Below are 15,715 nucleotides of genomic sequence, written 5' to 3' on the forward strand. Positions count from 1 at the left end.
TACTTTTAACTCCTTTATGATGTACACGGTATTAAAAAACAAATATATCTGGGGACCTGAAAGTCAAAACTATTAGCAGGGCCAAAGAGACTCTTTATAGAAGTGTTGAAGAGCAAGATTTCTTTTCTACAGAAAGTATGATGGTTCCTAGCCTATGGAAATTTTAAAAACTATATACATGTGCTGATCCCACACTCAAGAATTCATGTTATATCAGTATAGGGAGTGGCCTAAGTATCTGTACAATTAGAAAGCTCCATAAAAGATTCTGTTGTAATCTCAGATTGAGATCCTCTACCAGTCTGAAGATTAACCACATCATGATTAAGAGCAGAGCTTCAGAGACTAACAGATTTGTACTGGATTCTGGCTCCATCATTTTCCTCAACTTAGTTGTCTTCCATATTTTTTTTTCCACAGTCTCTTATTCTCCACATATAACTAATAGTTCAGACTAACAACACGAGTGTGCTAAATGCTTTAGACTTGTTAATTCATTCAGTCCTCACAATAGCTCTTTCAGATTATTATTTTCATTTTGCAGACAAGTATACTGATTCTCAGAAAATTTGAAGAATTTGCTCCAAATCAAACAGCTATAAAGAAGCAGAATGGCCTACTGAATATGAGTTTAGGAAATTTATTTTTACTAATGTAAATCTCAGTTTCCAAAGAAAGGATAAGGTTGTTTATAAATGTATATACAATAAAAAGATAAAATAAATTTGAGGAGTTGAGGAAATTGAGGCACAGGGAAACAAACAGTAGGAAAATAAGGTCATACTATGATTTTATTGCCTCCCAACTATGCTCTGAAATTCCATACATTTGTTATAAAGGTATCATAAATGTCACTCAGTGTCACTCTGTTGCTAGTACAGAGACCAGAGGGAAAGTCATCCTTAGCATTTCCCTCACCTCGTGTATCCAAATCAACACCATGTTCATATATACATACAATCCAAGAGGACACTTGGCAGTACCCAATCTAATTTTTTTCCAAGTTAAAATTATTGGACATATACTCTATGGGCTTGATCATTAGTATATCAGTTTGCCATTTTTGTTGTGAAATGAACAGAAATGTTCTAAGAGAAAACCCTTATTTTGTTACTGGTTACTGTCTCAGCCAGTCTCCAGATTGAATTAGAGTCTTCTGTCTAGGTACATATCCTAATTAGGCTCTTCAGTTTTTGTAAGAAAATGCTAACTCTATCTCCACATCAGCATTTGTGTCTATCTTTAATTATATGCAATACTTATACTGCTGGATTTTATCAGATTGGTTTATCAACAGCTTAGTAGCAAGAAGGTTTTTATAAAGACTGATACTAGAAATCACTGGCCACCACTTTTCTCTATATTCTGAATTTTATTCTTAGATTAATTTAGACTACCAACAACTGTAAAACCTGACTTCATTGTTTTTCATTTTGTAGAATTGCTTTGGACTGTCTGGCATTATGAGAGAGATGTTATAAAAATATATAGCTGTGAAAGATATGTCATATTTAACTTGTTAACAATGAGTAAATTGTATACTGCATCACACCATATCTTTTTTTTTTACAAGGATCTATGAGAGATATTTACTTCAATTCAGTATCAGAAATGTTTGGGTTCCCATTGAACAGCTAGTTTGATTTTTTATTTTATATACTCTGGCAATGTTGTAACTGTGTGACTGATTCTTTTTCTTTGCCCACAAAACTCAAAGCTGAGCCAGCAGCCTCTGTTTAGCGAAGTACAACACGTTATGGTATCATTCTGTGTATTCACCTCATCCCTGGAGTATCAGTTTGTGTACATGGCTGTGTGTAACCAAAAACCCAAATAGGAGATTCTTTCCTAATGTCTTGAAGTCAGGAAGTTTGTGGTTGATAGTGCTTCATTAATAGCTCAAGGAATTCAGGGTCAAGGTCTCTAAAAATGTTTTGGTATTTCCTTCATGGGCTTAAGATGATTGTTCCAGCTGTAGGCATCATGGCTTTGTTTGCAAAAGGAAGGAGGAAAAGACCAGAAGAAACATGGTTGGTCCTGATAACAGGTGTTCCTACCGTCTATTATTTCACATCAAACCTCCTCAAAACTTAGTAGCTTAAAACAATTTATCATCATCACGTACGCTTCTGTGTATTGACTAGGCTCAACTGACTGTCCTGACTTGGGATATCTCATGTGATTGCAGTCAGACTGTGGCTGGTGCTGGAGGCATCTGAAGGCTTAACTGGGCTCAGAGTCCAAGGTGACTCATTCAGGTGGCTGAGTTGATGCTGACTGTTGGCCAGGAACTTAGCTAAAATGCCTACATATGGCTTTGGCTTCTCATAGCCTGGCAGCTGGGTTCTGAGAGGGAACATCCCAAGAGTAAGTGTTAAATATGAAAGCTGCAAGACTTTTAATGACCTGGTCTCAGGTGTTTTTGAATATTGCTTCTGACACATATTCTGGTCAAGAAAATAACTAAAGTGTCCTCAGATTCAAGGGGAGGAAATTACAGCCTACCTTGTCATGTGTGTGCATGGAGACAAGGGATCAGTGGTGACCATTTCTGAAGACTATCTACCACAGTCTGTTCTCTTGCTACCAGTATTCATGTTCGTTCATTCCACATGCAAAATAGACTGATTCCTCTACAATATCCCCCAAGTTATGTTCCATTATGACATTGGTTTAAAGTGTAGGATTCGTCATTTAAATGATGTTCAGGGGATGATGAGGGTCCAGTTTCTCAAATGCAGTTTCTCAAGCATGATTTTTCTCTAATGGAAGATCTTTGAACTAAAGAGACAAGTTATCTGCTCAATAAACTCAGTAAGTTATCTACTCAACACACTATTACAATGGTGATACAAGGGTATGAAATTTGCAAAGCAAACAACAACTCCCATTTTAAAAGGGAGCGGGGTCTGACAGGAGGCACATAGCAGTCACTCATCCACAAGAAGTCTGAAATCTAGCTGAGCATATGTCACCAGTTCCTTGATTGGGGCTGAGTCCTGCTTCCTGAGAATGAGTCTGACACTTGGGTCTGCCTTCTAGTTTTCTGGTTATGCTCTCTAACACTTCCCTTCTTTTCATTTAGAACTGGCCTATGTTTGCTGCTGAGTAGCTTTGTCAGCCTACTTGCTGCTTTTAGAAGGTTGGAGTCCCCAAGGGCTCTTTTTTATTGTGAATTGCCCTCTATTCCTTTTAGTCCAGTTTTACTGGGGTTCACTCTATTAGACAAAAGCCATCGCCACAATTTTTTTTCTTTTATTTTAGGCTGAAAGACTCAATAGTGTGGAATTATATCCTTAATATTCTTAGGAGCCCTATTTTCTGTAAGACACTTTGTGATATTCTTAGAAGCTTTTTTGTGTTGGTTAAGGCCCTACCAGAAATGTTTCTGAGGTGTCAGTAAAGTGTGCTCTAAAGGCACCATTGAACTGAAATTTATCCTCCTGTTACGTGTTATTAGAAATATTCTGGGTTTGAGTTTTGCCCTGAAGACATTTCTTGTTTTGAGAAACCTCTTGCTGCCTACAAAGACTGGAGATGATAAACAGTTCTATTTTTGAGCCCAATAAATCCTATCTCTGTTCTTTTCCCTCTAAATTCTATAAAACACTGAATATTGTCTTTTTTAGCTCATTCTTTCTCTATCTGTATCTTATCCTATGCATCTAACAGAAAACAATTGGCACTTTCAACATTCTTCCTGGAAATCTCCTTTGCCTGATATATCAGTTCATTAGGACCATTTTCTATTTTCTACATTACTGGAGCATGTCGTTACTAAACTTTGTCTAACTAAAAGGTTTCATATGACCTGGTTTCAAAAATTCCTGACCGTCACTCCTGCTATATCGTAACAGTCAAATCAGTCACACAAAAAATAGGAGTTATAATGAGGAAGAAGGGAATGGGCATTTGGTCGGGAACTAACAACATTTGCTATCTTGAATAGAGCCACCTCTTTTCCAATGAAGATATCTCAAATTCTCTTCTAGTTGCTGCATCCAACTCAAAGTTTAAGATATGTAATCTTGATGATAGGTAATTTCACCAGTAGGGCCATGTGTAGTTCCTGGCCATCTGGCAATTTATTAACTAAAAGGTAAATTGTCCCCAAAATATTCACAATATTGGAGAAAATATAGATTAACAATTATGAAACCTTCCATTTGGAAAAAGATAGGATTAAGAAAATACAGAGAAGTAACATCCATAGAAATTTTCAAATCCTGCTGATAAGAATAGCAAGGCCTCCCCGAACTAGTGGCAGAGTAAGCTCTGGGTCAGCCAGTCTTGTACTCATTCCATTTTTATGGTCCCTGGCTCTGCTGAGATGCTGCACAGATCTGATACTTCAGGCCGTTGTACCTTTCAAAAGCAATTGCCTATTATTGTGTGTTGTGGGAGACTGGGAATTGTTTCATTCCTTTTTTAGTGGAGCAATGACAGTCACAAGATTTTGCAATCCAGACTGGGTGTTTGGTCACCTACTGTTTTGTCCGAAAGTTAGTAGATTACCTGTGTCCAGTCAGTATCCTGTAGATGTAACTGTAGCTAAAGATCTTACCTAGTGAAGGTTTTGAATATTCTGTTTACTGAATAGCCTTTACCTTCTGCCCATTCCTCCTCCCTTAACTTAATGGTCATTGCCTTGGAGTAATTTAAAATAATATAGATGGGGTAAGGCCAAATCCTTAATCGCATTTTTGCCTTCATACTAGTTGCATTTGCCTGGCTGCCTACCAGTTTTATCTCTTGCTAAGGTTGCTGCTTTGCTGCCATTGCGATGGCTTCTATTTAGGGTGTGAAATTTGTTTTTGTTTGTTTTTAGGCCCCAATTAGGGGATTCTCTGGCAATATAGATGTTAGACTGTAGGGAGAGAGTGTTTCTCTTACGAAAGTGGCCTTTCCTCCCATCTGTGCTTCCAAGCTATCTACCTCTCACCTGGGTTCATCTAGCTCTTGTAGAATTTTCCTGAAGGTGGCAATAGAGCTAGCACTAGCCAACATTCCAATCAGTCCTCACTCTTCCCAGCAGTACAGCCTCAGTCAGTGTATAGTTTGCTTCAACAAAGTTCATCAGATAACGATTTGACCAAATATTTTCCATTGTATCTGAAGTGTGACCAATTTTCCAGTGTCAAGTATCTAAGAGTTGACTTTTCATCTTTCCACTTTCTCCATTAAGTCAAGTCCATATTTTAGTCCCTGTTACTTATTTGTAGTAACAATTACTGAATCAGTCGCAGTGCTTGTGTGCAGAACAATGCATTTTAAATAATTTAATTAGCAATAGTTAGTTCATAAAATCCCTAGAAGAGCCAGAGAAAAAACTGTTCACAGAGAAACATTACTGCTACCATGGCTTGTCACCTAACACTTATAACACTAGGAACTTGATAACAGAAACTGCTCCAGCTGCCCCAGAAAAACATACCTCTGATTATACATGCCAGAAGATCAGATCTCCCTGCCCAAAGGCTGACTCATTTTGCTTCGTTCTATTGCCAAACTTCTGCTTGGTATTGCAAAGCAATCTGGGGATTGTAGTTTTTAGCTTTACAGCCTCTATTTTACAGAAAAGCAAGCTAAAAAGGATGCAAGTGGATGTGTAGAATCTGCCACACCTGTTTGTTCTGTTTTGTTTTTATTTTTGGCTGTGTTGGGTCTTCGTTGCTGCATGCAGGCTTCTCATTGCGGTGGCGTCTCTTGTTGCAGAGCACCGGCTCTAGGCACGCGGGCTTCAGTAGTTGTGGCTCACTGGCTTCAGTAGTTGTGGCTCACAGGCTCCAGAGCGCAGGCTCAGTAGTTGTGGCACACGGGCTTAGTTGCTTCGCGGCATGTGGGATCTTCCCGGAACCCGTGTCCTCTACATTGGCAGGCAGATTCTTAACCACTGTGCCCCCAGGGAAGCCCTGCCACACCTGTTTTTTATTGTATTTTCCTTCCTGGTTAAGAAGCAACATAGCAGAGTGCCAAATGCAACATAGTAGGTTCAGCACTCAGAGTTCATATGCCACTGGCTGTGTGCCCTTGGGTATTACTTAATTTTTATAAACTTTAGTATCCCTATTTTGAAAAACTGGGATAATAATACCACATCATAAGCTTACTGTGACAACCATATAGGATAGTGCAAGTAGTAGTTATTTGCATAGTATCTACATGAAGCCAATTCTCACTAATAGTTATAATTCTCAAGAATAGTAATACTTATTGCTGTTATAGATTATTTTCACTTTGAAGCAATCTCCCAAGTTTTTATTCAATTTGAAGTTTTTCTATATTTATTTTGAAAAGGTACTTCAGGGATTTGAAGTTTCTTTTTGAAATGAGACATGGCTTAAATATAAATAATTCTGAGTATTAAAATATTTTTAAAGTTGCATGGGGCTTCCCTGGTGGCGCAGTGGTTAGGAATCCACCTGCCAATGCAGGGGACACGGGTTCGAGCCCTGGTTCAGGAAGATCCCACATGCTGCAGAGCAGCTAGGCCCGTGCGCCACAACTACTGAGCCTGCGCTCTAGAGCCCGTGCACCTAGAGCCGGTGCTCCAAGACGAGAGAGGCCACCGCAATGAGAGGCCCGCGCACGGCAATGAAGAGTAGCCCCCGCTCACCGCAACTAAAAAGAAAGCCCACGCACAGCAACGAAGACCCAACGCAGCCAAAAATAAATTAATTAAAAAAACAAACAAACAAAAAAAATGTTGCATGAAAATTTAAGACTTAGAAGTTAGAAAGTATCTCAGGATTTTTCAGGGAGAGCTATAAAGGTCTTATGTAAACAAGTTTATCAGCTCACATTTCTCTTTGGGCCATGGATAACTTTATTGAGTCAATATTTAGTCACTAATTCCACAAAATTTTGTTAAGTACCTACTATGTGCTAGTCACTTTGCCTAAAGGTGAAAAGACTGACAAGATCTCCACTCACATAGAGTTTATATTCCAATAAGGGAGACAGACAATATACCAGTATACAAACATGGGTAAAATGATTACTGATTTTGGTAAGTCCTGTGAAAGAAATACCTAGTTGCTATGTTAGACAAGTGTTGGTAGGGGCAGGGTAAGCTACTTAGCATGGAATTTAAGAAATGCATCCCAAAGAGGGTACATTTAAAATGAGACCTAAAGGAATGAAAAGAGACAGATGTGTGAAAAAATGGTGGGAAAGCATTCCAGGGATTTACAATGTCAAGTTCCCTAAATGGAAACTAATTCGAACCATTATAGAAACTGAGAGAACACCAGGCTGCCTGGGGTTTAACGAGTTAGAAGAGACTAGTGCAAAGTTAGAAAGCCAACATGGGCTGGATTATGCAGAGCTATAAAGGCCTGGCAAGAAGTTCGGGTTTTATTATAACTGCAATGCAAATGGGAAGCTATGGAAAGGTTTTTAAAGTAGAGAAGTTGTCTCATCTAATTTGTGTTTAAAAAGATCCCTCTGGCTGTTAGATAGAAACTAGACTGGAGTGAATTAAGAGAAAATCGGAGAAACTAGTTACGAGGCTTTTGAAATAAGTAGGTGGTGTATGGGACTAAGGTGGTGAGAAATGAAATGGATTAAGTAAAGGATACTCGATACGATTTAGACATATAAACCAACTGGACCTATTGATAGATTGGAGGGGGAGATAAAGAAAAAGAGAGAAGTCAAAATGAATCCCAGGTTTTTTGCCTTAGTAATTGGGTCAATTGTAGTATTCTAACTGAGATAGGGAAAATTAACAGAAGATTAGGTTTGAAGTAAGTATTTTGTCGGGGAGGGGAAGCTGACCAATATTGACCAAATCAATATTTTCATTTTGCTCATGTTGACCTTAAGATTTCAATGAGATAGGCAAGTAAGGATCTCAAGTAGACAGTTGGGTCTGGGTCAGGAACACAGAGGTAGTAAAATATGCATTTGAGTATTGCCAAAATGCAATGATATCTAAATCCATGACTCTTGGTTGGAGATAAAAATGTTGTGCATTATCGACATAAAGAAAATATTTATTGTGGGGTGGAAAATGAAATTACCTAGGGAGATTATATAGATTTAGAGAATAAAAGTCATAAGATCACAGTCCAAGGAACCTCAATGTACAAAGTTTGTAAAGAGTTCTGTTATGCATGTTCTTGACATAGATTACAGACTGCAGAAAAAGTGTAGGTATGTTTCTGTGCAAGTAATATTTGATTTTGAAAAAGTCTTGGAGATGGATGGGGTCACCAGTCACCTAGGGAGAGTGTATAGATTTAGAAGAGTAGAGGGCCCCAGACTGAGCTCAGAGAAACTTCAACTTTCAAAGGTTTAGTGGAGAAGGATACACAGAAGAATTTTTTAAAAAAGGAGAAAAACCATGAGTTAGTGACACAATGGCTGAGAAAGGAAAATGGAAAATATTTTAGGAGAGATGGAGTGGTTAACTGAATCAGATACTTCTGAAAGTTTTAATAACATGACAGAAGTATATAATGAGTTTAGGAACATGAAATTTATTTGTGGCTTTACTAGATTCCTATCAATTAAATGATGGAGACTTAAGCCAGAAAAAGTAAGTTTAATCCTGAGTTTGAGATCAAGTAGTTACAATATAGAAAACAAGAGTGAAGAAATGGAACCTAGAGAAGGAACTGAAGTCCTTTAGAAAGCAAGGATTATGGGGATCTTGAACTCAATGGGGAAGGCTTGATATTTTACAGGAGCACAAAATTTTCTTTAGATGCAACAAGAGGGAAGGAGAAGTTGAATGCAGACACTGATAGGATTGAAGAATTAGTCATGAAAAAATGAGAGATTGCACATTTGATTTTGATAACATAATCAGTAAGAACAGAGCTAAGAAAATGATACGGAAATCTTTTTTAAAAAGGCAGGGGCGAGATGGTATAAAATAGCAATTTGAGCCAGTAGAAAAGCAAAACTACTAAGAAGGATATGGGATTGCTCAGTGCTCAGTGGTACGTAATGTCTATTCAAAGTTATTGATCATAATTTGAAAGGGAAACCAGGTATGTGATTACTTAATAGTTATTATTTCAGGTTTCTCAGAATATTTTTGACCACAAACAAGACAAAATCCCAAATAAACCAGTAAGGAAGATTTATTTTCTCAATAAAAAAGTCCCAACATTGCATTGGTCCAGGGTCGATTAAATCAGTGGTTTATAGTAACCAAAGTTCATTCAACTTCCCTGGCTGGTCTCCAAATGTTGGCATTTTCTATGACTAGCTCCCTCATGGATACAAAATGGCTGCCCCAGTTTTAGGAGCCATATGCAGACATCTAGGCAAAAAAAGATGTACCATAACACCACTATCTCTTTGTAAGAGTTTCCACTGTTTCTGGAAACCACTTAGAAAACTTTCTTTTATTGGCCGAAGTTCTGTCATATTTTCAAGCTTCAGCCACTCCCCAGCAAGAGGAGTGGGAAAACATGGTAGCTTAGTCTAGTCAGAACCTACATCTGGGGTTGAGTCAGCCTTTCCTAAATTACCTGCTCATGAAGAATTGTATGGTGATAATAATAATAGTAGTAATAATAAATAGACTTCTTTTTGAAAGGGAATGGGGAATGACTGTTGTGTAGGCACTAAGCTGTTTATGTTATAATTGGGTATAACTAGGTTTAGGTTTTGCCAAGTGAATGCAAAAGAAAAAATGGAAGACAAGGCATTTGGGAGTATTTGCAAGTGAAGATTAAAATGATTAACAATGGGATCTAAGATGGACAGTGAGAGAAATGAAAACATGACAGTCTTGATGGACTCTGAGAAAGTGAAGAGATCAATGGGTTGGTGATCTCAAAGGAATTAAAATATTGTGGAAGTGGTGGGAATATTAAAAACAAGCTTTCCAGATGGAAAATGTTTTGAGGTTGTGAGATATTTGAAATTATGATTGTGAGGTTGGTAGACTTTCTGGTATTAATTCTGGTTAATCTTTTGATATTTATCTTATGATGGGATGTGGTTTTAAAAAATGGGTCATAGGGCCCAAGACTTTATTTCTTCTATAGGTTACAAAAGTTGGGCTTAAAGACAGGTTTCAACTATTAAAAAATAGAGATCACTACTGAAATGCAGTTCCTTAAGATTTTCGTGGTATCTCAGTTAATAATGGTGGGGAATAACTAGATACTTCATGGGAGAATACTAAAAATGAAAGGATATATAGTTTATAATATATAGGATGTATGCAAAATATTTATCTTTTGTAGACATAAAAACGATATGGTATAAAAAGAAATCACCTTGGACTTAACTGTAGTTTGTCACCGATGCATTGCCATTAAACAAATACCGTTGTCCAAAATTTTGGGTTAAAGAAAATTAGACACAGTGAGGGATGATATTTGATATGATGGATATCAGGAAGGGACCTTTAACAAGCTGTGTTCCTTAGTGGAGACCTAGATTTTATTTTCTGTTCATTTCTTTCTTTTGTCTTTGTACCCAGGCAGCATGCTTTTTGTCCTCAGCATGCTCCCTTGCAGAGTGCATACCCATGGATATGAGCTGAAGCAATACGAAAACCCGCCAAGGCTGCTGTTTGAATCAGGCTCTGCGTTGCAGCTGTGTCTCACCGTCGAAGCTGGCGGGCTAACATGATTTAGGTTTATGTGTCCACGGTTAGCAGGCCTTGTTTTAGGCAAAAATATCTATCGGCTGAGCTTCAGGGTTCATAAACACAGCTGTCCCCTACTTGGAGGCTTGCTTTTCTTTCTTTTTTCTCTTTACCCAAAAAGCTTACAGCTATTATTGCCTTCAAAGCTTAGGAAAAAGCCTCATTGGGTAGGCCAGCTCTTGTGTGCATCAGTTAAATTCTATGCCAAGATGCATTAACTATTTACAAACGCTGGGTTTTAAAATGCTTCACTTTGAAAAAAAGATACCCATTTCTACTCCTACTGTTCTTAGATCTTAAAAGTAACTAAATGACACAGGAAAAATTAAAGCAAGGATAAATCTTCTAAAACCCAAGAATTTTTAAAGGGCACTTTCCATATAGAAAAACCAAATAGAAAACAGATTATTTATCTCAAATAAAGGATAGATTTCCTGAATTCACCTTGTCATTATTAACATTTATATAATTGCTTTTAATCTCTTTTACTTTTGGAAACTTCAGTAAATTCTATTCAATTCATCAATGACTTAATGATCACTTACTACATGGAGCACACTGGGCTGATACATTGGGAAATAAAAATGTTATTTGCCCAGCCCTCAAGTAGCTTAGATTATATATAGTGCTTTAAAAGAAATCGAATCCAGTAACTTTTAGTTGCATAAGGCCTCTAGATTTTGTTTTAAATATATTAAGACACAGTTCACAACAGAAATTTCTATATTAAATTTTTTCTAAATATACACACAAACCAAAGGCATCTTCAGAGATTCAAACTCATCCTTTCTTGATACTTCTTTCCATTACTCTCATTCACCTCATTTCCCAGAGAGTTTTTTCTTTTTTTTTAACATCTTTATTGGAATATAATTGCTTTACATTGTTGTGTTAGTTGCTGCTGTATAACAAAGTGAATCAGCTATACATATACATATATCCCCATATCCCCTCCCTCTTGCGTCTCCCTCCCACCCGCCCTATCCCACCCCTCTAGGTGGACACAAATCACGGAGCTGATCTCCCTGTGCTATGCGGCTGCTTCCCAATAGCTATCTGTTTCACATTTGGTAGTGTATATATATCAATGCCAATCTCACACTTCATCCCAGCTTACCCTTCCCCCAGCCCATGTCCTCAAGTCCATTCTCTATGTCAGTGTCTTCATTCCTGTCCAACCCCTAGGTTCTTCAGAACCTTTTTTTTTTTTTTGATCCCATATATATGTGTTACCATATGGTATTTGTTTTTCTCTTTCTGACTTACTTCACTCTGTATAGACAGACTCTAGGTCCATCCACCTCACTACAAATAACTCAATTTCATTTCTTTTTATGGCTGAGTAATATTCCATTGCATATATGTGCCACATCTTCTTTATCCATTCATCTGTCAATGTACACTTAGGTTGCTTCCACATCCTGGATATTGTAAACAGAGCTGCAATGAACATTGTGGTACAAGACTCTTTTTGATCTATGGTGTTCTCAGGGTATATGCCTAGTAGTGGGATTTCTGGGTCATATGGTAGTTCTATTTTTAGTTTTTTAAGGAACCTCCATACTGATCTCCATAGTGGCTGTATCAATTTACGTTCCCACCAACAGTGCAAGAGGGTTCCCTTTTCTACACACCCTCTCCAGCATTTACTATTTGTAGATTTTTTGATGATGGCCATTCTGACTGGTATAAGATGATATCTCATTGTAGTTTTGATTTACATTTCTCTAATGATTAATGATGTTGAGCGTTCTTTCATGTGTTTGTTGGGAATCTGTATATCTTCTTCGGAGAAATGTCTATTTAGGTCTTCTACCCATTTTTGGATTGGGTTGTTTGTTTTTTTGATATTGAGCTACATGAGGGGCTTGTATATTTTGGAGATTAATCCTTTGTCAGTTGCTTCATTTGCAAATGTTTTCTCCCATTCTGAGGGTTGTCTTTTCATCTTGTTTATGGTTTCCTTGATGTGCAAAAGCTTTTAAGTGTCATTAGGTCCTATTTGTTTATTTTTGGTTTTATTTCCATTTCTCTAGGAGGTGGGTCAAAAAGGATCATGCTGTGATTTATGGCATAGAGTGTTCTGCCTATGTTTTCCCCTAAGAGTTTTAGAGTGTCTGGCCTTACATTTAGGTCTTTAATCCATTTTGAGTTTATTTTTGTGTATCGTGTTGGGAAGTGTTCTAATTTCATTGTTTTACATGTAGCTGTCCAGTTTTCCCAGCACCACTTATTGAAGAGGCTGTCTTTTCTCCATTGTATACTCTTGCCTCCTTCATCAAAGATAAGGTGACCATATGTGCATGGGTTTATCTCTGGGCTTTCTATCCTGTTCCATTGATCTATATTTCTGTTTTTGTGACAGTACCATACTGTCTTGATTACAGTAGCTTTGTAGTATACTCTAAAGTCAGGGAGCCTGATTCCTCCAGCTCCGTTTTTCTTTTGCCAGATTGCTTTGGCTACTCGAGGTCTTTTGTGTTTCCATACAAATTGTGAAATTTTTTGTTCTAGTTCTGTGAAAAATGCCATTGGTAGTTTGATAGGGATTACATTGAATCTGTAGATTGCTTTGGGTAGTATTGTCATTTTCACAATGTTGATTCTTCCAATCCAGGAACATGGTATATCTCTCCATCTCTTTGTATCCTATTTACTTTCTTTCATCAGTGTCTTATAGTTTTCTGCATACAGGTCTTTTGTCTCCTTAGGTAGGTTTATTCCTAGATATTTTATTCTTTTTGTTGCAATGGTAAATAGGAGTGTTTCCTTAATTTCTCTTTCAGATTTTCATCATTAGTGTATAGGAATGCAAGAGATTTCTGTGCATTAATTTTGTATGCTGCTACTTTACCAAATTCATTGATTAGCTCTAGTAGTTTTCTGGTAGCATCTTTAGGATTCTGTATGTATAGCATCATGTCATCTGCAGTGACAGTTTTACTTCTTCCTTTCCGATTTGGATTCCTTTTATTTCTTTTTTCTTCTCTGATTGCTGTGCCTAAAACTTCCAAAAATATGTTGAATAATAGTGGGGAGAGTGGACAACCTTGTCTTGTTCCTGCTCTTGGTGGAAATGGTTTCTGTTTTTCACCATTGAGAACGATGTTGGCTGTGGGTTTGTCATATATGGCCTTTATTCTGTTGAGGTAAGTTCCCTCTATGCTTACTTTCTGGAGGGTTTTTAATCATAAATCGGTGTTGAATTTTGTTGAAAGCTTTTTCTGCATCTATTGAGATGATCATATGGGTTTTATGTTAATTTCATAAAATTAACATAATTCATTTGTTAATATGGTGTATCACATTGATTGATTTGCATGTATTGAAGAATCCTTGCATTCCTGGGATAAACCCCACTTGATCATGGTGTATGATTCTTTTAATGTGTTGTTGTATTCTGTTTGATAGTGTTTTGTTCAGAATTTTTGCATCTATGTTCATCAGTGATATTTGCCTGTAGTTTTCTTTTTTTGTGACATCTTTGTCGGGTTTTGGTAACAGGGCGATGGTGGCCTTGTAGATTGAGTTTGGGAGTGTTCCTCCATCTGCTATATTTTGGAAGTATTTGAGAAGGATAGGTGTTAGCTCTTCTCTAAATGTTTGATAGAATTTGGCTGTGAAGCCATTTGATCCTGGGTTTTTGTTTGTTGGAAGATTTTTAATCACAGTTTCAATTTCAGTACTTGTGACTGGTCTCTTCATATTTTCTAGTTCTTCCTGGTTCAGTCTTGGAAGGTTGTGTTTTTCTAAGAATTTATCCATTTCTTCCAGATTGTCCATTTTGTTGGCATATAGTTGCTTGTAATAATCTCTCATCATCCTTTGTATTTCTGCAGTGTTAGTTGTTACTTCTTCTTCATTTCTAATTCTGTTGATCTGAGTCTTCTTTTTTTTCTTGATGAGTCTGGCTAATGGTTTATCAATTTTGTTTATCTTCTCAAAGAACAAGCTTTTAGTCTTATTGATCTTTGCTATCATTTCCTTCATTTCTTTTTCATTTACTTCTGATCTGATCTTTATGATTTCTTTCCTTCTGCTAACTTTTGGGTGTTTTTTTCTTCTTTCTCTAATTGCTTTAGGTGTAAGGTTATGCTGTTTATTTGAGATGTTTCTTGTTTTTTGAGGTAGGATGGTATTGCTATAAACTTCCCTCTTAGAAAGCTTTTTGCTGCATCCCATAGGTTTTGGGCCATCATGTTTTCATTGTCATTTGTTTCTAGGTATTTTCTGATTTCCTCTTTGATTTCTTCAGTGATCTCTTGGTTATTTAGTAGCATATTGTTTAGACTCCATGTGTTTGTATTTTTTACAGTTTTTTTCCTGTAATTGATATCTAGTCTCATAGCGTTCTGTTTGGAAAAGACACTTGATAGGATTTCAATTTTCTTAAATTTACCAAGACTTGATTTGTGACCCAAGATATGATCTATCCTGGAGAATGTTCCATGAGCACTTGAGAAGAATGTGTATTCTGTTGTTTTTGGAGAGAATGTCCTATAAATATCAATTAAGGCCATCTTATTTAATGTGGCATTTAAAGCTTGTGTTTCCTTCTTTATTTTCATTTTGGTTGATCTGTCCATTGGTGAAAGTGGAGTATTAAAGTCCCCTACTATGATTGTGTACTGTTGATTTCCCCTTTTATGGTTGTTAGCATTTGCCTTATGTATTGAAGTGCTCCTCTGTTGGGTGCATAAATATTTAAAATTGTTATATCTTCTTCTTGGATTGATCGCTTGATCATTATGTAGTGTCCTTCTTTGTCTCTTGTAATAGTCTTTATTTTAAAGTCTACTTTGTCTGATATGAGAATTGCTACTCCAGCTTTCTTTTGATTTCCATTTGCATTGAATATCTTTTTCCATCCCATCACTTTCAGTCTATATGTTTCTCTAGGTCTGAAGTGGGTCTCTTGTCGACAGCATATATATGGGTCTTGTTTTAGTATCCATTCAGCCAGTCTATGTCTTTTGGTTGGAGCATTTAATCCATTTACATTTAAGGTAATTGTCTATATGTATGTTCCTATTACCACTTTGTTAATTGTTTGGGGTTTATTATTGTAGGTCTTTCCCTTCTCTTGTGTTTCCTGCCTAG

This window comes from Eubalaena glacialis, chromosome 4 (assembly GCF_028564815.1).
Source record: "Eubalaena glacialis isolate mEubGla1 chromosome 4, mEubGla1.1.hap2.+ XY, whole genome shotgun sequence".
NCBI lineage: Eukaryota > Metazoa > Chordata > Mammalia > Artiodactyla > Balaenidae > Eubalaena > Eubalaena glacialis.